This window comes from Acyrthosiphon pisum, chromosome X (genome assembly GCF_005508785.2).
Source record: "Acyrthosiphon pisum isolate AL4f chromosome X, pea_aphid_22Mar2018_4r6ur, whole genome shotgun sequence".
NCBI classification, from domain to species: domain Eukaryota; kingdom Metazoa; phylum Arthropoda; class Insecta; order Hemiptera; family Aphididae; genus Acyrthosiphon; species Acyrthosiphon pisum.
In genome coordinates this window covers 1,367,549-1,394,413 of record NC_042493.1, presented here as the reverse complement: position 1 = coordinate 1,394,413, position 26,865 = coordinate 1,367,549, and the positions used below count along the sequence as shown (strand labels likewise).

The following is a 26,865-nucleotide window of genomic DNA, read 5'->3' as shown; positions in this document are numbered from 1 at the left end:
AATCACAATTTAATACCTACGTATTATACACTATATAATATTATATACAGAGTTAAAGTTAGATTTCATGGTTTTCCGAACAAACTTTGAGAATGATCTCAGCATGCCAGTGAGTGGAATCGGAAACTCATTTGCGTTTTACAAATGTAGGATTTTTGAGAACCCATTAGATTTAATAATTTATTTATTGATAAGCCTTTGAATTGCTATATTCCAAAAAAAAAACGCACTACCCCAAGAGGATTTTCGTCGTTAGAATAGGAAAATATCAAAGTTTGTGACACATATTGGAAAACGATAACGATTCTTGTGGATAGTATTTCATTATATTTGAAACTCAATGAGATGGCTATCATGGTTGTCTTTTAACATCTCATATTCGAAAAACCTAAATATAGGTATTCTATCACAATCACTAGTATGATATTGTGCTCAAAGTTCGTAGGCAAAATCTAGAAAAACCAGGTGTAATTAAATATGATATGGTTGGGGTGTATCGCGTATGTAACGTGAGTTAAACGTATCGGAAAAGGCGGTATACGGTTAGTTGAATAAATATAAATCGATTGAGAGAGAGTGAAACAAAATTATTATATATCATTTAATATATTATATTATTCTCATCGTTAGAATCTGATATGAATATGTAAAAATAATTATTAATCGATTATGAACTATCTATTGTTTTTTAGTTCATAACCAAGCTACTTTGAAATTTAATTTAGTTTATTAATACAAAACCGTTTTTGTGTTTCGTGAAACAGATTAATATTAAAATACGAATATAATGTAAAATATGTATGTCTATCTATTCACTATTGTGATATAATATAGGTAAATTGTTTCTTATTTTTAAAATTCTTACGAAATTATTTTTGTTTATACTTAGTTTTTTTTTTCATTTATCTATTGATAGCAATTTGAACAGTATATAAAATAATTTATTTAAATTAAATCTTTAAAAAAAGACTGAATATTTTTATTATTGGACTTATCCATAGAGAGAATATGAACTATGTGGATGGAGTTTTGTCCACCACGGAGTTGAATGGTTTTTAAAACCTTTCATTCACCCCCTTTCATTTAAGCCGTTCGCATTATAATATTGTTAACAAGTTAATAACGAAATTCGCCGAAAAGAAAATTAAGTTAAAAAAAACCCAAATTCCGTGAGATTTTTATTTATTTTTGGTTACTTTGTTTCTGGTTTATTTCTAAAATAATATTACACCTCTACCATTGCAACACACGCAATGATTACAGTCCGCTGGATATTTTATTTATATAGAATATATTATACTCGCCGAGTGTTATTATTTTCAGAAAATATGTTACCGACGGTAAAATGAGTGAATTGCCAGTTGAATTGTTTGGCTTTAGAATGACGTAATAGTGAAACAGACTACAGAGTATGTAACGACAACTTGCGGATTCTATACGCACTGCTGAATACTATACAACTTGAGTTGATAGAACACAAACAGATTGCAAGACACTCGTACACGCTGTATACAGGTATATTTGGCATATTTGCCAAACATGATCAACATAACGTTTTTATTTAATAATGCATTTTTAACGACACTCAAGGTCAAGGATCATTTTTAAAATTGTTTAGTGTTATATACCATTCAAAAAGTGTCTAGTGGCTGCATAAACTATTTATATTTTGTTCAAATGGGAATTAATCTTTTTGAATAGGTATTTTAAATGAATAATGAACAATTGGATGTAACTAAATCAAAATACGAACGTGTGGTTTCTGAGTTATTAAAATTTAAATACTAAGGATAATAGCCCTTGGAGATGGTGTTTTACAAAAATAAAAAATAGGTTAATTATCGAATCTATTATTTATCATTTATCATACCAAGAAAATGATTACAAATTATTATAAATTACCAATAACCTTCAATTATTTCCAAAACGCTATAATAATAACGATATATTTCAAACCCATTATTTTTAGAATACAAACATTTAAACCAAAATTTTATGCATCAATATTTTTGAAAAAATTAACAAAAGTTTACAGTAAAAAAAAGAGGTTCTGATTTGAATAAAGTATTTATTTTACCACATGTCATTATTTGAAAGTAGCTGTGTTCTTGAGTAGATAGATATCTATACTTAAAAATTCGAAAAATAAGAATTGTAATAAGAATATTGTAACGAGACGAAATGATATATTATATTTCTTCGAATCGCGTGCACTTCTATCAAATCAGAAATAAAATTCATGGACGGAGCGCCACCCGCTGACCACTCAGTAACTAATTATACGTGCGTTGTTCTCAACGCTACATGCATGAAAACCACACGGTACGCGCCAGCTTCTTTGCACGTTGCGTACCAGCGACATTAAAGTACCAAAAGCTACGATTTATAAGTTAAGTTATAAACGCTATAAGTAAAACAGCATCTTCGGATTCAATCAACAACACCATGTGACAATCCTCCGAGAATATACCATCAAATACCACCAAAACACAACACCCAGAAGTCCCTATTCTAGAAAACCGAAGCCGCCGGGGTATGTGGTAAATAGACCCCGGTGAGCAGGCAATCGTAACGTTCCCGTCTTACAGCTTAGTCGTGTCTGGTGTTCACCGTATACTCGGGAGCACAAACAGTGCGGCAAGTATCGCAACCGCCGATCGAGCCGCCGTGTTGCATTGCCGTTTCGTGATTGTGATACCGCCGATCGAGTTTCAGTTGTGCACTGACGATTTGTAGCTTTTTCGCACATTCGAACGAGTGTTAAAATTATTGATAACACATTTATCAACAATTTTACCTACTCTACTGTTACGTCTTAACACATGTTAATTTCACGTCGCCTAAATATTCATATGATATAAATATATCATTTCAATTGCGCGACTGCCGACCATTCATCATCATCATCACAGGATAAACCCGATGACCTCAGGCCATACTACACGCAACGAGCGGTCAAGGGATATCGGAGCCAGCCACCAACATTTACCAGGCAACGTCCGTGAATCCATTCCAATCATTTTTATATTGTAAAATTAATCCTTGTTATACGTAATTTTAATTGTACATTGCTTTATGCAATTAAGTGATTTAAAAGAAAATATTGTTAAAATATCTAACACAGTATAAATAATAAAAAAGAAAAGTTAATGAGGTAACTCAATCAAATCAAAATTACACTTGTTATTATTTCCATTACAATATGTATTCGAAATTAAAGGAAATAATATGGTGTGCGTGTGTGTGGAGGGGGGGGGCTGACAATGCTTTGTAAATCACTCTGTATACCGTACAATCATAATTATTTGTTGTGCTACTCGTATCGAATTTTTTTACGGTGAATGTTAACATAATATTTTATATACAATATTTATGCAAAATAAATTTATGAGGTCAACCGTTATGCATTTCATTGCGTTTTTAAATTTATTTTTTGTGTGTAAATTATAAATGGAGTAAAATAAACATAAACCTCAGTAACACATTAATTTTTCATGGTGCGTCTAGCTACTAAAAACGAGTGACGTATTATAGTTTCATTTAATGATATTGCGTAGAAGTTTATCTAATCTGACTCGGGTTAGAAAATACAAACAGTGCTGGATATTTTCTACGGAAGATATAATCTTATAATATTAATTTTCAGGCAACCATTAATTTGGATCGTAGTTTATTAAAAAGAAAACACAATTTCGGGACTAATGAAAAATCCTCGCCAGTATGTCGTTTTATGCTGTAGCTGCCATGCACGTCACAAATGAGACGTCAAGGTATCGTTTTAATAGTTTAGACTCATCAATATATGAAAGGTGATAAATTTAAGTGTATACACTGATGATTTCAAAAAGTTCTAACTTATATCGTAATTTTTTGACTTTTTTTAAAAACTTTTTTGAACGACAACCACGACATAATATATAGAGTTTCATATTCTGATACAGAATATATTTTGGATTATTTTGATATATACAAATATAATTCAAAATGAGTGGTTAATTAGTTATAACTAATAATATAATAAGTCTATAATTTAAATTATAATTAAACGTTTAGATGAACCATGAACGGAGTATTTGATCAACAATTTACTGGGTAATTTGACACTCCTCTACAATTTGAAACTTTAAATAATTAATTTCTGGTTTGAAATTCAATTTCTTACGTATTGATGTATATTGAAAAATATTTTTCTTCAAAATATGATATTAAAAATGTATGTATTCATCCAAAATAGTAAAAACTTAAAAAAACAATAACGACAAGTTGTAAAATATATATTTTTTTTGTCTAATGTCATATAGATACATATATATATATATACGCGTCGTACAGCAGAAAGATATATTACAATACATGATGATCAACATAGTATTTCAAAAGTTTAAATTAATTTTTGGGAGATGATCAACTATATTAAGAGCCAATTTCCTTCAAAAGTGTAAAATAGTTGAAACCAAAAAAAATTTTAACATCACGAGTGTGTGAAGTCGACGCCGTACGCCTACTGTAACGGTCATAGGTAGGTACACAATAGGTTACATGGCCACATGGGTAATGATTTGGTATCGTACGAGGTAAACAGAAATATAGAACCTAGGTATCTGTGCAACGGTGCTCGGGCCGGATGTGCTTATAATATAATTTGATTACGCAGTGACGCACGTGTAAATTGTTTATTCAGTACCTATACGACGTGTATTCCTATAAGTAAAATCGTAAAGAGTGTGGTGGTAATGGGGTTTATGTAATCCTACTGTAAACGAAATGAAACAAAAGATACAAAACCGGGAGAAACACACTTGCATAAATCGTTTGTATTTCGACTTTATAATTCGCGTTCAGCATATATAGTATTATATTATACACCCAAACGGTTTTCCGTCGTCCCATTTCCCCAAAGTGGTTATATGTACCTACATTTTTTTTTTTTTTTTTGTTAATTTGTTAACGTGTAGCTCGTGTTCAACTGTCCTACAAACAATTGCATCTCGACATCAACTCTTTTTGGAACGATATACCCTAATACATTTAGATCCATAAAAATGGTGAAACTATTAAAACCAGGACTTGAATCCGATTTTGAATACCAGTTAAGACCAGTAAAACCGAAGTCGTCTGCGTTACCTAATTGGCATTAACTTATATAATAGGTACGGTGTCGATAAATCAAAATGTAATAAAAAAGTAATAGTTTTGAAGACGCGTTTTTATTTTATCTACCATGTATTATATTACAATCAAAAAAGGTAAATTTCAATTTTAACTTTCTGTAAAATTGATTGGCTATACTATATAATATTATTAAGAATATAATATATATAAATTGTATATTCAAAGCGCAGAGATTCTAAAAAAACTATGTAATGGATTGGGCTTAAGATATTTGTATATAAAAACAAACGCACTTAAACGGTGCCTGATGTTATTGTTGTGTTTTTATATTGCATAAATAATTATCTATATTACTAGTTACTAAATGGCCATCGTTAATATTATATTATCATGTTGTATCTCTATTCAAACATTAAAGGTTTGTTCATTGGTTTTTTTTCCATATTTTCTATCCCACAATTGTTTGTCGATGAAATTTTGTTGACATTTTCTAAAACAAATTTATATCTACCCCCCCCCCTTATATACCTTATATATCTTATATACCTACCTAATATCATGAAAAAATAGAAATCTACTTTGTCTTGTATACAATCTTTAATCGTGGTTTTTACTAACATAATAATAAATAATAATAATAGTTAAGAATATATTATATTTATTATAGTGTATCTATTCATATTTTTTTAACTAGAGTTATGCATTAAATAATATGCTTCTATTTACACAACTAATTACACAACTAATTACACAACAAAAATCAGCCAATATGTTTAAAACTGTTAACATTCAACATTTAACAAATTAATTTCAAATACAGTTCTAAAATGCAATTAAAATCGTAGTAGCGTAATTTGATTTTGGTTATAATGCCCATTGCTAGGGCCAGGCTCCATAATATTATTCGTTATTTAAATACTCAATAGTTGTTACAAAACAATATTATATTCCATGGCATAGTCACAAATATCATGGATTAATCAATCGTATTTTGCCCTCTTCACATATGGCTGTCTAACTTCAATATACCTACTCATCAAGTCGGCTATCTAATTGTTTTATATAATATCTATGGTATATACACAATATGTACTCTACACGGTCTAAGATATAGTATATTATATCTTAGGCTGTGATACTCTATGATAATATATATCTATGTGTTCCCTGGACTTGGAATAAACGATAATTTATATCCCAAATACATTGGGATGTTGATAGAGAACTCGTTTATTCCACGTCTTGGCCGGCACTCTGTATTATGCGCAGAACGATTTTGCTAACATGCCTGTTTATTTAGTCATTGTGTCGCGGTTGTTCAATACCGTGGAAAGCTTCGGGTTCTCGGAACGGACAGTGCTGTTTACGTTGTCCCGCTCAAGTACAACTAATCAAAGACTGCGATAAACGGGATAATTTCTGTTTATGGACCATATTATACACACTGTAGACAGCTAAATGTCAACAAAACGTTATCGAATCACTGTCGTTATTTGCATAGAGTTCGTACTTCTGGACGTATATACCTGCCTATATTATTGTAAAAGACGTTGATTGTGTGTGAAACATGAATAGGTATGTTATAACTATTTTTATAATAAACAAATCATATTTTGTTTTAACTAATAAGTAAATTTATTATATTTTTAACTATTTAATTAAAAGTTTAGTTATATAATATGTAATAGGCACCAAACGAATCAATCACCAGAAAAAATGCATTTGATAATATTCTAAGAGAAGATGATATTTTTACTATTTTAGAAACAAGGTACCTATTCTTAACACTACCTATTCATATCGTTAAATAATATTGAAAACATAAGAGTTTATTAAAAGAAGAGTGTTATCATTTTGTTGACATAAAAATGATGTGATGATAATCCTATAATCTTTATATTATTTTAGGAAATATTTTTTATTTTATTTGAGTTATTTTTGTAACCTTGTTCCCTTTACCAATACGCCACTGTATTTGCGTATTTGAGTTTTCACGTTATTGTGGTAATTATATTTTGTAACTCGTTGTTTCATATTACTATTTGTCATTGCAATTATTTTAATTAATTAATTATTTGTTAAGCCACTGTAATTATTTGGCTACGGCCCACTAAATATATAAAAACATAATTAAATAAATTTATAGATCTGATATTAGGATAGCTGCAGATACATAAAAATTAAGTACCTACTCTGTCACTTACGACTTTTGGAGAGTGCGAAAGTTAAATTAAAAGCTTATTAATTGTAAATTGAGATAGTAAAGTCTATATAATTTATCGTCAGTGATATACGACGATATAGCACCGATGACGCCCGATAAAATAATAATAAATAAAAATGATTGTATTTAATTAGTGCTTGGTACTTTTGTTTTTATTAAATTCAAACTCCAGATATGATACTATAGCAGTATAGCTGAAAACATCAATGACTAAATGAAATTAGGTCTTTTTGATAAAAAAATACATTTTATCTAGATAATACCTTTCTTGGATTGATTTAATTGATCGATGCGATTTTTAGATGATTAAAAATAACGTATAAAAAGTTATTACAGAGATGTTTGCATACCTAGTGTTATTTATACAATATTATTATTCTCATAAACCCTTTTAATTTACGATTTCATAGTATGTTGCACAATGCACTTATAAACTTTTATACGCTAACGTTTAACGGTTCGAAAATAATATTGAAAATATTAAATTTGTAGTGAGATTTGCATAATGTTGCTGAATAATGTAAACTATAATGTATTAACTATTATATAGATAATAATAATAATAATAATTATAATAACCGATATCCTTGAAAAATATACGTTCAATTAATCTTTAATTGTATCTCGTAATCATTAACAAGTTAAAAATATAGTTATACGTTCTTCGTGATTAAAATGATTATATGCAAATTTACTTCAATCTCAAATAATTGGAATTTCATTTTTATTCGCGCAAATAAACACAATATTTATTTATTTTTTCTCTATGTAGAGGTGTCTTATCTAATATATAACTTATTCACAAGTAGACAGGGCAATTCACGGGATAAATGGAAGTTTAAATTAAGCATTAAAGTTATCACGATAATTTAGTAGGTAATTCAAACAATAGCTGTGATGTAGTTAATTAGTTTTTAATGTTTTTAAAGTTTCTCGCTGAATGGTTGACTCTTGATTTTTTTTTAACACAAACATTTAACAAAAACAGTGACTAACTTTTGACTTGTGTTATTATTTGATTCCTTCTTCTTACTAATGAAACAGTTAAAACGTAATGAAAAAAAATTGATATCAAACACACTGCAGTCACAAACTTGATACCCATAATGGGGTTTTCAAACTTTACTGAATGACAGGTGGACCAGACATAAAGTATAATATTGTATACGAATTACACAACCTATTCACAGGTAATTACCACGTTCGTTTAGCATACAGTCGATTTGATAGAATTGTCCAAAAAATGGATAGCACACTATAATATGTAAATATATCGCTTATTTTTTTAAATATCCATGCCGTCGCTGTTCTTAGTTTTTCAACTTCAAATACGTTTATGTCGGTAACTACAAATTATGTATCTAATATTCTTTAGAATAATAATTTTCTAATGGTTCTTGTTAAAAAATGTATATGAGTATATCATTTCAAATTACTATTATTATAATGTAACTCATGGTATTTAATGTTATCTATTTCTGCTAATATGTAACAATTTTTCTTGCAGTTGGAGTAAGTAGGTACAGGAAGATGAATGAACATAATATATTTGTTTCTTATGTTGAATATAATTTGTATTATTTATTCAGAACTGTATATAGGTATTTAATTTCGTTTAGATTTAGTTCCAATAAGTTAATATCAATTCTTGATTCGACATAGTTTACAATCATTTCACCCAAGAAAATAGTCATCATATGATTTATCAGTTATCAATATTAGGTACAGTATCATTTGCAAAACAAATTAATTAAAATAAAATAACTATATGATATTTATTTTTTAACTGTATAAGCTAATATTTTTTAAATATCATTATCAAAGCTTATTGGATAATCTTGTTTCTATATATTTTATTACTAGCTGAATTACCCGGTGTTGCCCGGAAAAAATCTGTTGCAAAAAATTGGGCCACTGAAGCCGTGGTTCAAATTTGGGACATTATTAACTAAAATACATAGAAGTGCTTCTGCGCCAACAGGTCGTAATTATTATTAAAACCATTAGCAACCATTTACGTACAAAAATTTCCATCGTAATAAATCTCAAAATCCCTGATTGAGCACTTGCCCGGGTTGGCCCACATAAGGGTTATTAACCCTTTTAAAATTATCCTATATTCTTCCCAGATGCTTAATATATCTCTGTACTAAATTCCATCGTAATTCAGCCGTTAAGGAATGCATAAAGGACAGATTGACAGACAATCATTCATTTTTATATAATATATATAGATACGACCTGTGGCATTTTTTGAGTTTACTTTGTACATCTACACATATAATTATCAATTATTTTACACGTTGAGAGTTTGTTTTAAGATTTTGTTATGCATGTATTTGGTTTGAAACCAGGAGGGACTAAAACCTTCCATGGGGATAAATTCCCATATCACCCCTTAGTTATGCTGATCACCGAGCTTTATGATTTTCAATCCATCGATCCAAATGGAAATCGTTTTACACAACATACACAACACACAAATAATTATTACTTAAAAATGCACTTATTTTACCACGTCAGATGTGTTTAAACAGTAATAACGTGTTGTTGTTTGTTTACCGTCACGAAAAAATATTTGGTCTGCACCAATAACAATATTGACCTAGCAACGGACGTACAATAAGGCGTGACAATCCCTCCAGCCTTCTCACGCATCAAAATTGGGTCTTGATCTTGTTTTCAGAGCATACAAGTTCAAATTTCCCAATTATACGGTTTAATGTTTATTGGGTGGGGTTGGGGGGTTACGTCCAAGAAATGATCAAGATTATCAATTATTATTTTCTTTACATAATTTCTTTCCTTTTTTTCCTTTATGATATATTAACGAGCGGAGCCCTTTGTCTACAACAGTTTAATATATAGATTAAAATAATAAATTAATACATTACATCAAATAAATCTATATAATAGTAATAGAATAAATACTAATACATCACATTAGATTGATTAGTAATATATTCCGCGCCACAGTCGTAGCGCCAGCTAAGTAAAAAAAAATAATTTAATAACGATAAAAATAAGTGATATCACAAGTAAAACCCTTTCTAAACTATGTGTAAAAATGGCTAAGTAAAAAAAAAATATAAGATCTTTAAGCACTATAAAGATGTCATATTGTGAATAAAATAAATGCTAAGTATATTGAATTTAAGCAAACTTGTTTTGTTTCAATAATTTATTTACCTACTTGGCGAGGAATTATTTAGAATAGTGTACGAGTATATTAAATATTAATAATAATATTTTTAAAATAATAATAAGTTATATTTTAATAGCACTTCGCCATTTAATTATTTTGTTCATCACACTTTATTTCTTTTAAGAAATAATTACTCGCTAAGTAAAAAAAAATATTGAAACAAAATAGCATTTATTCATGATATTACATCTTTATACCTAGTGCTTAAAGATCTTAATTTTTTTTACTTAGCCATTTTTACACGTAGTTTACGAATGGTTTTTCTTGTGATAGTAAAATATAATAATAGTAGACTATAATAATAGGTACCTATAATTTCATCATTATTTATGAGTGGTCCTCTCGTTAGCCAACCGCATCCTACGATCCAAACGATTATTTCTGCCATAATTACGATTAAATTTAGATTTAATTGAGATAACTTCAAAATAAATTTTAAAAATATATTTATAATATGTTCAGTTATTATTTGAATAAAAATATTTCAAAATAGATCAAAATAAATATAAAAAATACACTTTTCGTGGACATTTAATTATAATGGTCATCCGATTTTTTCCATTGAAGTTAAAATTGTATTCATATAGAATAAAAATATTTTTTCTAAATACGTTATGATTTAATTTATTTCTAGAATTGTAATTAAGATACAGATATAAGTATGTGTGTAAAAATATTTTACGTATCAACATTACTATGTATGTTGAAATAAATACTTTACTTGTAATAACTAGTTAGGGTATTTATATAGGTACTTTATGTTCGTGAAGTTGGCTCTACTAATTACTACAATTTTTCTAAAATATATGCCATTATTTTGCAGGTTATTTGCAAGTATTCGCAAGTCTAAACTTTCATCTTGAAACCAAAAAATTAAAAGTTTTTTTTACTTTTCATAGCCCACCCATTTTGACCCAAAACTTCGAAACCGGTATCAAACAAGAGCTAATGATTATCAAGTATTTTTAAGCCCCTTTTTGAAATTTCTTTGAAAATTTTGACAACCACTATAAACTTTTGAGCTTGTGAAGTTGGCCCTCCACATGACTTAGAACTTTGAAATTAGCACCAACGAAAACTTATAATTAGCAAAAATTTGCAAGTTTGTTTTTAGAATTTAAAAACAATTCAGGCGCCTATAGATTTTTAAGCTTGTGACATTGGCCCACCCCTTTTGACCTAGAACTTCAAAATGAGCACCAAACGAATAGTCTTTAACATAATCGATTTAAAAAGATAAAAGAGCAACTCATAAAAAATCATATGAATCACATTTTCAAGCTTATTGATCATGCATAACATATTTTATCAGTATAAATATATATGTAACATTATAATAGAAAATATACCAAAAAGTCTAAAATGTCTAAAGTCTATACGTATTGCTATTTTAATATTTTCAGACATAAAAATAAAAAAAAAACAGGGGAAGTCGCCCTGCTGTATAATTATAGTAGTTGTGTAATGTCTCTATATTGAGTTAATCTCTGTAATGGATGTGTTAAATTATAATTCAATTATAATAATCCTTATATTTTATGTGAAATTATTCAAATTTGCCAAAATCTGTAGAACTTGAAATGTATATGAACACGAACATGTTCAGTGGGGCTTATTATAATAAGCAATAAGCAATACCTCCTCATTGACTAGCACTCTAATCATGGATGTGATGAGATTTAATTAAATGATAAATCATTATACGATTAATGACCATTATGAGCGAACAGTATTTTGGGTAATCAAGATTACCAAACAATTATTTTAAAAATTATATTAAAATGTTCGTAAAAGTTTCAATATATTTTCAAACAGTGTAAAAACTTTATTTAAAAAAAAAAAACACATAAATTTGCGGTTACCTCGCATGTAAAATATACAATATGCAGGGTGTAACAGTAATACCTCTGACAAAATATGTCATACTGTGCTATGACTTTTGTTCTTATGAAAAAAAATACTATAATCAATAATAATTATAGGTATATTTTTAACAATTATCCAATATTCATAGAATAATAAAAAAAAACATTTAACGATTAGCCAAAAAAATTAAAACGAATTTTAATAAATATAACATATAATATTATGGTCAGTTACATATTTCGTCAATCTTACTTGCAATACCCTCAGACTTGGGTAAAATACTTTAAAAAAATATTTGGAATAAATACTCGAATACTTATGAAAAATAGTATTTAGAATATGTATTCAAATACTTCAAAAGTTTTCCAAATACTTTTAAAATATTTTTCGTTTTAAATATTAAACCAATGATAATTTTCTTCGGGAAAATTTTCCAACATATATAATTTAATAATTCTAAAATATATAATTTAATTTAAGTTGTTGATCCTCGATTTAAAATTTTAAAACGTGTATAACATTATAAAAATGTCGAGAAAAACAAAAAAACAATTATTATTGTAAATAATAATATTATTCTCTTATTATTCATTTATGTTATATACAAAATCTCTTTAAAAACTCGCGATTGTTATTTATATATAGATAGGTAACTTCAAGGTACCTTGTTATTATTATTTATTCATTTATTTTAATCAATTAATATCATCTATTTAATCATTTTATTTTATATTCTTTTAGAGACTTACGTCTATCAATACAAGGAAACATCCTTAGCGAGAGACGTTGCAGTGTAATAATAAATATTAATTATGTACATATTATCTACAAAAACTGTTAAATAAACATTCATTATTATTATTATTAATAAGTATTTTTTTATAGGAATAAAATACTTAAAAAAAATATTATAAATATTTATTCATAATATTGTCGGAAAAAGTATTTTTAAAGTATTCTATATACTTAGAAAGTATTCCGAATACTGTATTTAGAATACTATTCAATACTGAATACCCCGCGTGTGTATTTTACGATCATAATATTTATAATAATAATATAATATAAATGTGGGCTCACGCAAATATTATGTTACTTCCGTACAGTTTTGAATTATTGTTTACGCGAAATCGCATCCTGACCTAGGTATACCACCTATATTCGTTGTGTAGTACCACGTATACCTATATATAGGCGTACGTACGTATTTAATTAATTTAATTAAATCCCATCGAGTCGTGCGCACACGTGTACCCGCGTATCTGTAGTATATGTACCACGTGTGTGTGTTTATTCGATGGTGTATTGTGGGTATTGTACTACAGCTGTTCTATACGTTCTATATAGGTACGTAGAAGTGTAGAATAATAATATATTATATTGTATAATATATTATAAGTGTACTATGACCGAGCAAACATTTGAGTTTCGGTTTTCATAACATTGTAAATTATGCTAAAAGACGACCGTAAGGTATTTACGTATATAATATTATGGCTTTCCATCGTCGTCATCGATCGTAGACCCGAGTCACTGCGTAGGAGCGCAACTGGCGAACACGCGTTTTTTTATCAATTTAATATTATTATATTATTATTACTGTTATTGTACTAAGTGGTATAACACGGGACTTTTCCCCTGGGGAAAAAAATAACATAAATAAAAATTATATTATACAGCTCTTTGTGAACCAATTCCACAGAGATGAGGGATGATATCGGCCGTCACGGATTGGATATACCAATTGGTATGTTTTCGAACTCGAGAAAACTACTGTCTGAACCTCTGAACCTTTCCCAATATCTCTAAAAACAACTTCTGTAATTTTCATTGAGATCGGTAGAGTAGTTTTTGAGTAGATATGCTACAAACATACATTCGTTTTTATAAAATATAATGATCATAATATAATATAAAAGTCTCTATTTTTTTCTGTATCCAATAGAAACCATCGACAAAGAATTAAAACCTACCTATGAATTTAATTTTGTTTTATTATAAAATAAATATTGATATTATTTTATAATATCAATTTACATCGATGTACCTAACCCATATAACTTTCAATGATAATCTATCAAATCTATAATTTCTATCAAGATAATAACCGTTTTATAATTTTTGTCTACAAAACGAATTAAAAAAAAAAAAAATTTAATATTTAATAATAGCCAATGGGTCTATAATACTGATTAATATTCATCGGCAGGTAATTACTAATAACCAAAGTGCGTTTCATAGCAACTGCGACTCGACGCTAACGCGTTTCGTGGCGGTTTTGTCTCAAACCAGGGGGTTTATAACTAGAATCGAAAAAATGTGTAAAATATTCGTTATCAATTTTAAATTTGTCACGCATTATTACGCGCTAGTTTTAGAAACCCTAATGAAAAAACACCACGAGTTGCGTTAGTGTCGAGTCGCAGTTGTTAAACAAAACCGGCCAAGCGCGAGTCGGACTCGCGCACGAAGGGTTAGCGTCATCAGCTATAACATGTCGGCAACACTGCTTATATTATATATTCTAGGATTTTTAGTATTTGTTGTTATAGCGGCAACAGAAATACATAATCAGTGAAAATTTCAAACTTTCTAACTTTCATGGTTCATGAGATACAGCCTGGTGACGGACGGACGGACGGACAGACAGTGGAGACTTGGTAATAGGGTCCCGTTTTACCGTACGGAACCCTAAAAATGCACTATAATAACTAATATCTCGCTTTCATAGTCGCGTTTCACAGCGGTGCCTAACGACAACATAAATAGAACGACGACAAGACTCCTTTAGTTTGAAATCAAAATTAAAACCATGAAATACAAGATTGTTATTTTAAATTAAAAAAAAAAAAAAAAACAATATAGAATTCATAAAGTCAATATATTATTTTTAATTTAAATCAAAACATAGACAATTTCGATGAGGGAAATTTAAATTAAATTCGAAAATTTTCATTTCGATTTCAAGCCCCGCAGGATATAATATTTTACAATTACAAAGAGTCGTAGTCGTCGTCGTCGCCTTAATCGGATTTGATATCTAGCGATGTCTACAACCCACACACGCTTTTATATAAATTAGTCGTAATACGCAATTTATCTACGTCCATCTTCCACGTCTTCTTCTCCTTAATTTTTTTTTTATTTTACTTTTCGGGAGAACTCGTACGTGTATAGACGTCAAGACGTAAAGCGTATTACACGTACCTACTATTTTAATAAATAGCTGGACAACGCGGGGCCAGCGTTAGTGAAATTTATCGCCCCATAATACTCTAACTATATTATATTACTTGGACTTGTTCGTAGATAATAATAATATGCCCAACGCCGTAACGTCGTAAATACTAAATTATATGGCATATACATATATAAATATATATTATCTTGATGGAATTTTATTCGTTTACTCCGTTTACTCATTTCGTATATAAGCTATGATAGTACGCTGTGCGTCGGGGAAAAAACAACAATATAGAAACATTTCGGTTAACTTTAAAAGGACTGCTATGAAGTCGGAAAATATATATGTATAATAATATCAACTGTGTTTAAATTAAACAAATATTTTTAGTAATTAAATGGTCGTATTGAAAATATATGAGCAATGATTGCAGCGTAATAACTGCAGTTCGATATTGTATAAGTATAACATTATTTTTTGTCAGACATTTAACTGATAAATATGACAACAAGTTCATTTATTGTATTAAATTATAGAAAACAAATTAAAACATCTTCACTAAATGGTTCTATTGATGCCCCCCATCTTATTTCTTCTATTCCTTTTCGTAATCCTGTCTATCCAACTAGAAACCACTCCTTATATTACGTCCCTTCTCATCGTACGAACTACAACCATAACCATCCTATACATAGAATGATTCGCCTCCTTGACACCACCTAAAACTATTATTATTTCATGTATACTAAACACTATTTCTTATCTTAGTTTTATTACCTACCACACTTTACCATTTGATATGACTATATGACTGTATATAAATAACAACTAGAATGCTGTAATATTTTCTAGTTTTTTTTTTCTTCTATAATTTTTATAAATTGTTATTATGTATGCGACGTATGTTATTGAGTTTATGTATTACCAACTTTGTAATTGTCGATTGGGGTTAATTAATTAAAAAAAAAAAACAAAATATGGGGATATATAATATAAATAGATGTAAACAAAAGAACATTACAGGTAAATGCGGATGTATTTGTAACTTTTGTCACTCAATGGCTTCATCGACAACAGGATTCAGTCAGTGTCAAGGTGGATACTTAAAAATGTTCACCTTCAGAGCCAGGTAGAAGGCCAGTTAAATTAACGTGTTTTTCTACCTCAAACAACTAAACTCACGATAAGGTACGTTTTCGACAGCATAACGAAATTATAACACTTTTTATTTCAAATATTACTTTATTGCGAAATCTGTTCAAAAATGTGAAACAGCAATAGTGAACGTGGTGCGCGATAAAACAGTTTTAAAATAAAATAAATAAAAGACACGGTCCATAGGGTGCGGAGGAACCTCCCATCGGAGGAACTTCGACAATAATATTATATTAATCGTAAATCGGAAACAAATTACATTATGCGGACGTATAGTAGTGGCTGAGCTGGGAATCAATTAAAATTTCCAAATTCGATTAAAAGTTTCACGGAAAAGTTCAACACGTTCAACTTTGTCGCGTAACGTTTTATATACTGATCTCCCCCACCCCCATCAGCCCAGCATTGTAACTGAGTGGAAAAGTCGTCGTCGGACATAAATTGTTCACAAAGTCGCATGGCCGTTAGGGTGTATTAATGTATTACCTACCACTGAAACGAATATTATAACATCTTATTGCGAAATGCCATTTAACTTCCGATCGGGCTTCCGGAAAACATGATATTATTATTATTTTGAAGGCACAAAAAACTGGCCGATTCGTCAGAAATAGGTATAAGATAATATGATATTATATAGATACCAATATTACCAGCGCTACCACTTTTTTTTTTTTATCAATTTTATTTATTATTATTGCGTTCGCTGAAAATCGTTTCTTCAGACTTAATTAATAATATTATATAATATTTCTGCGATTACACTTTATATTACCTATATATTATTTTACATCCAACGGTGTACTCGGGATTTCGTAACAGGAAATTACGCTACTGGAGGTAGCACACGGGGAAATTGTTGTCAGATTTATTATGGTTTTTGACTTGTACTATAATTTGACGTGTTTTGGTGAATATTTTCGGGACGATAATATAATGTGTTACACCTACAACTAATAAATAATAATAATGGACAATTGGAGTGTTTTTAATAAACACAAAACTGGTAATTACCAAATATACATTTTTATTTTTATTTAGACAAGTGACTTTTATTACCTACTAATGATGTATAACAATATAAAATATAGTTTTTACGAGGTGTGCTGTAGCTTAATTAAAAATAAAAATGCAATAATTTTTATGTTTTCAAAATTTCTTAATTATTTTAATATTAATTCTGGATTTTTTTTTGATCATGTCAGTTTATTAACTACTAGAATTTTTTGCTAAAAAAGAGCCTTTTAGTGATTTCATAACTTTACCAACACAATATTAAGTAATTAAATTGCATTAGTAAAACAGTTTTTATTATTCAAATGGTGAAAATATTAATTTTAGATTCTAAGTTGGGCGATAAATGAGTTGATTTTACTATGATGTGTGTTTTAATATTTATTATGGTTACTTAAAACTTTTTCTAGTAAAAAAATCTTTAATGTAGGGAGACATCTGGTAGCGAATTGGATCTAGTTTGTACTTTGAAAGTAAAAAGTACAATTCCCAATACTTTGTAAAATGATCGGGAATTAGAAAATATATTATGAACGTTTGTCTAATAAAATATTATTATTAAGATAATAATTGTTTGGTTACCAAACCTAGGTCATCAAAAAGTTAGACCATCTTCGCTCACAACCATTTTTTATCGTATACAATAAACAATTGATCATAATTGAATTAAAATTATTTAACAAACCCATTTACAGTGACATACCTATGGTACTCAATGATGAAGTACACTATCGACATCTAAAACTACTGATCAGTAGTGCGGTTAGTGGTTACCTACTTGAAGGCGACACGCTATGGAATACGATATTCACCTATATGAACATAAAACCTTTACCCCGATAAAATTATTAAACTGTAATATCAGATGGATTTTCTGGAAAATAATTCGTAAAAAATACCTACAATGACGAGGTACCTGATTTTTTTTTTTAAATCTTGACCTACATTTATATAGCTGTTATTTTAAAAGTATGATGTTCGTGTCTTATGTATTTTACTTGAAGGATTTTTATATTTAAATAACTTATTAACAATTTAAGTAATTGACATTTTCAGAATAAAGGCCAATAGATATTATTGTAATTTCATCGTGATCGTTAAAATTTAAATATTTAATTAATAATTGTTGTGTTTTATACTATAATTCATTATAGGCTTAGCTTAAAATTATTGGTTTGGGTTTTTCTATTCACAATTTAAGACTTAGTTTGACTTTTAGTAATAAGACTTGTTAATTTTATGGTTTGTAGAAAATTCTAATAATCTAATATAAACGATCAGTAAAAATATCATATTATATCTACGGTCATTTGTTTTAGAGTTACACCAAAAACCGTAAAAGATTTTGTCAAAAACCGATTTTGCATAGAAATTCCCGTTTTCCTTAGTTTTTTTTCTTTTCCCGGCACTTTTGAAAACTACTGGGCCTCCCCAATGCACCAACTAGATTCACTTTCCCATTGAACAAGATACTGAAGGTGAAAATCGAAGCATTATTTCAAACACACAGGCACAAAATATAAATGGTAAAACATATTTAAAAAATTTAAAAACAATACACTTCATTGTAAAATCCAATCAATAATTACCCCACTCAGAATCTAAAAAAAATAACAATAAATAAGTAAAAATATTTCAAATAAAAATTGAACATTTTTTGAAACTAATGTTTATCGTTACGCTGCATTAAAAAATAATAAATTTGTATTGATATAAGATATCGAGCCTTATGCTCATTATTATATACTTAGTTGGTTCTCACTTTTCGATCATAGCTGTCGAGCAATAGAATTTTGAAGTGCATCAAAATACAATATATTATTGTAATTTAATATAACTTTGGGATTTATATTTTCCTTTCATACCAGTGATTCAGAGCGGAGAGAGATTTCAAAAGGTTTATTGATAATTTTCTTGCATAATAAATTAAAGTGAAGTATGAAAATATTTTTGTAGATTTACCAATAGGAATTGACAAAAACATCGAGTGGTGTATTGAAATTGATCGATTGTCGTGAAGAAATATTAGTTATTATGATATTGTTGCAACATATCATATTTACTGATATCGCTAACAATAATAATTTTTAATCTTAGCTATGAAAATAAAATCTTTCATGAATTTCTAACTGAAAAAAAATTTAAAAATGTCTCATAGGTAATTAATAATGTCAAAATTGTTTGAAAAAGTTACCATTTCTGGAAAATGATCATTTTAACATTTGGTGAAAATATGAAGTATCTAGGATTATTCGTTTTTGAATTCTAAAAATTGATAGAAGAAAATTCGTTAATTTACCGATGATAATCCAATATCATAAACATTTTAAATTCGTATGCTCATAAAAAATTAATGTTTCCGTTTACTTTTCTTTTTTCTAGAGTAGGAAAAATTGTTGGGAGTCTTCCTTGGAAATTTATAATCTTGGCTATGAAAGAAAATACGTTTATGAACTTCCAACTAAAAAATAGTTTGAACATTCTCGAAATGTTGATGAATTTTGCCAAAATTTTAACTTTGAATGCATTTAAAAAATAACTGTCCATATATATCTTTAATATTTTGAAATAACATTAATGTAACTTATAAGGAACTAAGACTTTTTACCAAGAAAAGTTTTTATCGAGAATAGTTAAAAAAAAATTGCAAAAATCGATAAACTTCTCTAGGATATAAATAACTCAAAATGAGTCAAAATATTTTGAAAATGTTATCATTTATGCGGAATCCTTAAATAAATATTTGGTGAAAATTTTAAAGATGTTCGGTTATTAATTATGAGTTACATAAAAAAAAATAAAATTGATTATTTTAAAATTGTTTTGGTTTTATTGAAAATTTCTAAAACTATTTGGAATTTTCAATAGATTCACTTTTGTATTAAAAAAGATGCTGTTCTGATCTCGAAAATCGGAGCATTCTTACCATCCAAAACGTTGTGACAAAAATAAATAAAAAAGAAAACAAAATTGTTAAATCAATACAATATATATATACATATATAAAATTAAATCAGCTCCACTCAGAATTTAAAATACTGGCTTGAAATCCTATTGGTAACAACAAATCCTAATACACAGTAAAAAGAATAGTCTATTAACAACGTGTTTTTATGAAAACGGAATACCAGTTAATCATAAACGTGAATCATTATTGGATATTGAAGACCTTAAATCAGTGAAGTTTACTTTGGAGCCCCGAATGATATGTTTAATAACCGTGAAACATTCAATTTGGTATTAAAAGCAGTAAAATGAACGACCGAGATTGTAGCTGTAATACGTGAGAGGGCAAGAGACAATACCCATGTAAAGTTTGTGAAAAGTCCTTCAATAACAGCAGCAATTTGACCTCACATCACCGGACCCATACTGGAGAGAAACCGTACCTGTGTAACGTTTGCGACAATTCGTTTAATAATAGCAGCCAACTGACCATACATCGTCGGATGTGTGTGAGGGAAACCGTATCCGTGTGACGTTTGCGACAATTCCATAAATCATAATAGTAGTTTGACGGAACACCGGTGGACGTATACCGCCAGAACATTAGATACATGATACAAAAACTGGATTCAAAGAGGTTAAGTCGGGTTATCATACTAAATTCACTTGTCAATGTATTAATTAAATATAGCTTCTCAATTATAAATTACGATTGTTTTTTTTTTTTAATAACCCTGACGTCGTTGTTTTAGTTTACCTAAGGTATTTGGGACTGTTGTTATTTTCCTTTGTAAGGTGATATCTGTCTGGTAGAAAGTCCTTTTTAATGAGGTTTTACTGTATGTTTCATTTTATTAATATGCCTTTATTTATAACTAAATATTTAAAAAAGAATAATTTATATTTAATTGGGATAATTTCATATACATTATATATTCGTATAATTTTGAAGTATAGTAGAAAGATATTATTATATTTCAAAACTTGTATGTATAATTAAACTACATAAAAAAAAAAAAAAAAACGCTGCGTTATGAATAGTGCTTGGAAGTTGTAGGAATTGCATATTGTTCTGTATGATCTCAATTTATAACAGACCTAGTTTAAAATTTTCAGTATACAGTGCGAGTTAAAAAATTGATAATTGAAAATGCATATTTTGCATATTTTGTCAATTTTAGCTAGAAAAGTGCATATTTCATTGATTTTATACGCATATTATGCATATTTCATATTTTTCTAAAAAAATTGATTTTTTTTCTTTCTTAACCTGTATATTTAAACTAATATTGAATATAAAACTCATAATTATCAACGAAGGTATTTATTGTCATCGCCATAGTCAATTACGGAGTTAATAACAGTGATATTGTGACACGCATTTAGTCTATCACGCTAGTATGTGAAATACTTTATTGTAGGGCTCGGAAGTAGTAGGAATTGCATATTATTCTGTATGATCTCAATTTATAGCAGACCTAGTTAGAAATTAGAAGTATACAGTAGCGAGTTAAAAAATTTAAAATTGAAAATGCATAATTTGCCAATTTTGGCTAAAAAGTGCATATTTCATTGATTTAATACGCATATTTTTTTGAATATTTAACATTTTTAATGCATATATTGCAATTTTTTCGTGCATATTTTACCTATTTAGCTTCTACAACTTCCGAGCCTTAGTTATGAACATAATCCATAACTAAACCCTTATACTAATGCTTGTTGTGGGGTTTAAAGTTTAATATATTTACAAATTTTTAGGATGTAGGTTTTGTTATAAAATATTTATAATAATTATGAACAATACATTGAATTAATCTGATAATAAATTATAAAATATTGAATAAATAGATAAAAGGTAACAATACATTCGTGGATAAAATAAAAATAATATAGAGCTATTTTAATAAAAGTAGGTAATTATATAAAATCATTGTATTTACATTTTGAAACTAATATAAGATTAATGTATTATAATATTAATTTAAATGAATAATGTATATATAAAATACATTTTTGGAAACTTAATATTATGTTTATATTGAATTGGATACATTAATCAATTCCATTATATAATGGATTCATTTTACCTAAATTGGAGTTACATTTTTACTTGGTCAACTTAATATTTGTATGGTATTTTGTCATGATATTTTGGAGTAAGTAAATGTTTATATTGGAAAATGAATAGTAATAGGCGCTTTTTAAAATGTTCGTCTTAATTTTGGATATTCAAGTTGTTATGGATGTTAATATTATTATTAATCGACGGGTTGATTAGACTATATTTAATTGGGCTGTTATTTGTTCTTATTATATTGCTAATATGCAAGGCTGGGCTATTTATGAATATAATTCGCAGCATCGATGTTTTCCGTTCGTGTGATTAATTTTACCCCTATATTAATATTTATAGGTAATGTTTTCGATTTTCATTATCTGATCTCGTTTCGATTTTTTTTCGATTTTTTCCGTTATAAGTAGTTATTATATGACGTTTTAAACTGCCGTAAAAAATCTGATTACTTTTTTTACTTCCCTATGTTTTTGAGACACGAGCACAATTTTTTTACATGTTTTCCGCAATAAGGGTCGTTCAGGACGTCGATATTCTGGTCTTCGATAGACGAAGCAAAACTACCACGACGTATAGGACGGAAATTGGATCGTAACATAATTATTATTCCATTGAATATTAATAAAAATAATAATAATTCTGTTTGCAGACGACACAAATTCACCACACGTACCATCGTTCGAAAAACACAAACCATCAACATCCGTTGTGGGCTGTCCAAAATACAGTCGACTGCAATTCCACAACGTCGAAAATAGTTTTTTTTCAAACCAAACAAAAAAATCAGGTAAGTGGATGTCGTTCTGCTGTACAGTAGGTTACAAATGGGTCACTGTATAATGGATTGTATTAAATTTGAATTCAATGATATCATATCATTACGAAAAACGATTCTGAACGGTTTGTTAGTCTGGATATTTTATATTTTATTACAGCCTGTAAGTTGAATTAATACTATAAATTAAAACAAAATAACTAAAATCGTTATTTTAGATTCTGAGCGGAGCGAGGAAGCTATTGGTTTTACAATAGTGTTTATTTTTTATTCTTAAATTTTTTTATATCCTGTATACAACATTTCTACCAGAAAGAGCGCTTCGATTTCCACATATAGTACCTTATCTTTTAGCAAATTGGATCAAGATGGTACTTTAGAGAGGTTATTTTCTGATTTTTTCAATAGTTATTTAATGCCACGGGAAAAACCACCGAAAAATTACGAAAAAACGCTAAAAATGGGATTGTAATTTCTAACGATTCGTTTATCACCGTAGCAAAGAATAAAAAATTATAATATTATAATATTAATTCTACTTAAAGGCTATAATAAATAATAAAAATTTAAAAAATCCGATCAGAATCGCTTTTCTTATACAATGATATGATATCATTGAATTCAAGTTAAATACAATCCATTATACATTGTCCCACTTGTAACTTACTGTACAGCGACATACACTTACCTGCTTTTTTATTTTTATTTTGAATCGTTTCTATGGTGATAAACAAAGCGTTAGAAATTAAAATCCCATTTTTAGCGGTTTTTTGTAATTTGTTGGTGGTTTTTCCCGTGGCATTAAATAACTATTGAGAAAATCGCAAAATGAACTCTTTAAAGTACCACCTTGATCCAATTTGCTTAAAGATAAAATACTTTATGTTGAAAACGAAGCACTGCTTCTGGTAGACATTTTTTATACAGGATAAAAAAAAAATAAAAAAAAACGTCATTGTAAAGCCACTAGATTCCTCACTCCACTCGGAATCTAAAAATAAATGTTATAGGCAATGTGTGAGATAAAACAATTTTCTTCTTTTCGATGTTATATTATTATTATATCAAATCTGGAACGCACGCTGTTTTATAATATTATCGAGACATGATCGCGAATAGCATTTTCGTTTTACCCTTTTCACCTATATATCTACAGCACTGCAGAAAAGTTGTGATTTAACGTATGGCAAAAAAATAAATCAATAGCTTAAAAAAATTATTTTGAAAACGCCTTATGAAAATAATGAAATTCGTAATGGCGAAAACCTCTATGTCCCTAAGAGATAAGATTAATATTATTTTGATTAAAACATGATGACTAAAATCATCATCAAGCAAAAAATAAGCACACACTTATCATAATATATTACAACCCAGTGCAGTACACAGATATTTTCAATAAGAGGTGTTACATTAAAAAAAATATATGTACATATCAAAATATAGTAAAAAAATATACCAGGGTCGATTGAACAAAATAGCTTTTATGGTACTTAAAGAAACATTATGATAATAACGAAACTATAATTTTATAATAGTACTAATATAACCCATGTAGGAATTTTTGAATTTTGGTGACCCCCAACATACAAATGAAGCGTTTTTTTGTTTTTTTGTTTATCTTTATGATAATTTCGGTACGTCAGCGTAGTGGTACACTAGCAGTGGCGTATACATAATTGTTGTAATTATGATGCCTCTGATCAGAATACAATTTAAATACAGGTACATTAAAATAATACAAAAAAAAATATAGGTAATATATAATTTGGTATAATAGTACAACATATATATTTAAATTTAAGTTAAAAAATTTGAAGTACAAACATAGTACCATTAGCTCCCTAGGTATACTATATTCGTAATACCTATATTAAATTATTACATGTAAAATATTCTAAAGATCCTAATGTTCAAGCGTAATGTGAGAAAAACATTTTATTTGTAATAAGTTATTACTTATTACTAATAACTATAATACAATTTATTATACTATATTGGTCTGCTGAAAGTTTTAGGTCTATATACCTAGTTGTTAGAATACCTTTCAAAAAGTTGAAACGTCGCCCCTAAATTAAACAATTATAGTTCACAGTTTATTTTATTAATTTTTTTTTTCTAATGGTTTCTTGTATCGCGTCAACAGTAAGAACACTATTTTATAAAACTTAAAAAAAAAGCCTATGGAAGGGGGATCTGAACCCCCACATTCCCTCTTGTGTACGCTCTTGTACACTCGTAGGTAATCGCCGTGGATAATGATATAAAAAATGCAATAATCACATGGAAATTAAACTGATCAATTAGCCAAATTAATAAATGTACAATATAGTTATACGAAAATTAATAATCTATCATAATATACTCGTATATACACTTATATAATATACCTATAGTCATCTAATATTAAATATTATTTTATATTTTAAAAAATAAATATATATTTCAAAACATTCCATAACCCCTCTCTCCCCACCAAACATATAATTGTGCCCCACTTTTGGTTTGCTACCCACAGTTTGGGAATTTCTGCTCCAGATGAATAATAACGATCGTAATTCTTTCGATGTCAAATAATTGTGAACTGCACATAAATTATACTTTATTCTACGTCGGGAAGTTGTTACTCGTGATTTTATTTTAACAACAGTTTTCTTTTTCCAAAATGTACCTAATTTGACTTAATTATAATGAAAATTTGAATCAAAAAGTACGCGCACTATAATATACATTAAAAATAAAAATGGGTGTTATTCTAACAAGAATGATTTAAACCGTGCATATTTCTCATCAGAATACACGTTACTTATTCTAATAAATACATATAAATAATAACATTCCTTACCAATAAGTATAATAATTTTGTAACTTGTATTTAATTCATTTTAAATAGTAAAACGACGATAACACGGCGTTTTGGATAGGCAAATTAGGTACACCCAGGTCGTGACCCCGGGGCCTTCACGCGACTTGTTTTTTGCTCAAAAACATACCTTACGGGAAAAACTCTCACGCCTCGTAGATTGGTCCGATTTCCGTAATTTTTTTTTTGTTAGTTAGAGGAAAACATATTGCAGGGCGCATTGGACTTGTATTTTCCAATTTTTTTTTTAAATATATCACAAGTTTGAATTTAATCCATTTTTACAACTTTCTTTTTGTATTTTTTTTTGTTTTAGCAACGTAACTAAAAATCAAAGTTTAATGCATCCTGTAAAAAATATTTCTCTATCTAACAAAAAAAAAAAAAAAAATCGGACCAATCTACGAGGTGTTTTTCCTGCTATTTAAATATTATTTCCCTGTT

At 28.4% G+C, this 26,865-nt stretch overlaps 1 protein-coding gene across 3 annotated transcripts in view; it reads right to left on the bottom strand.

The window, feature by feature from the left end:
• Window positions 1–26,865, bottom strand: part of LOC100166878 (calcium/calmodulin-dependent protein kinase type 1) — a 455,364-nt gene that overhangs the window by 21,443 nt on the left and 407,056 nt on the right. The gene's annotated exons all lie outside the window — the stretch shown is intronic.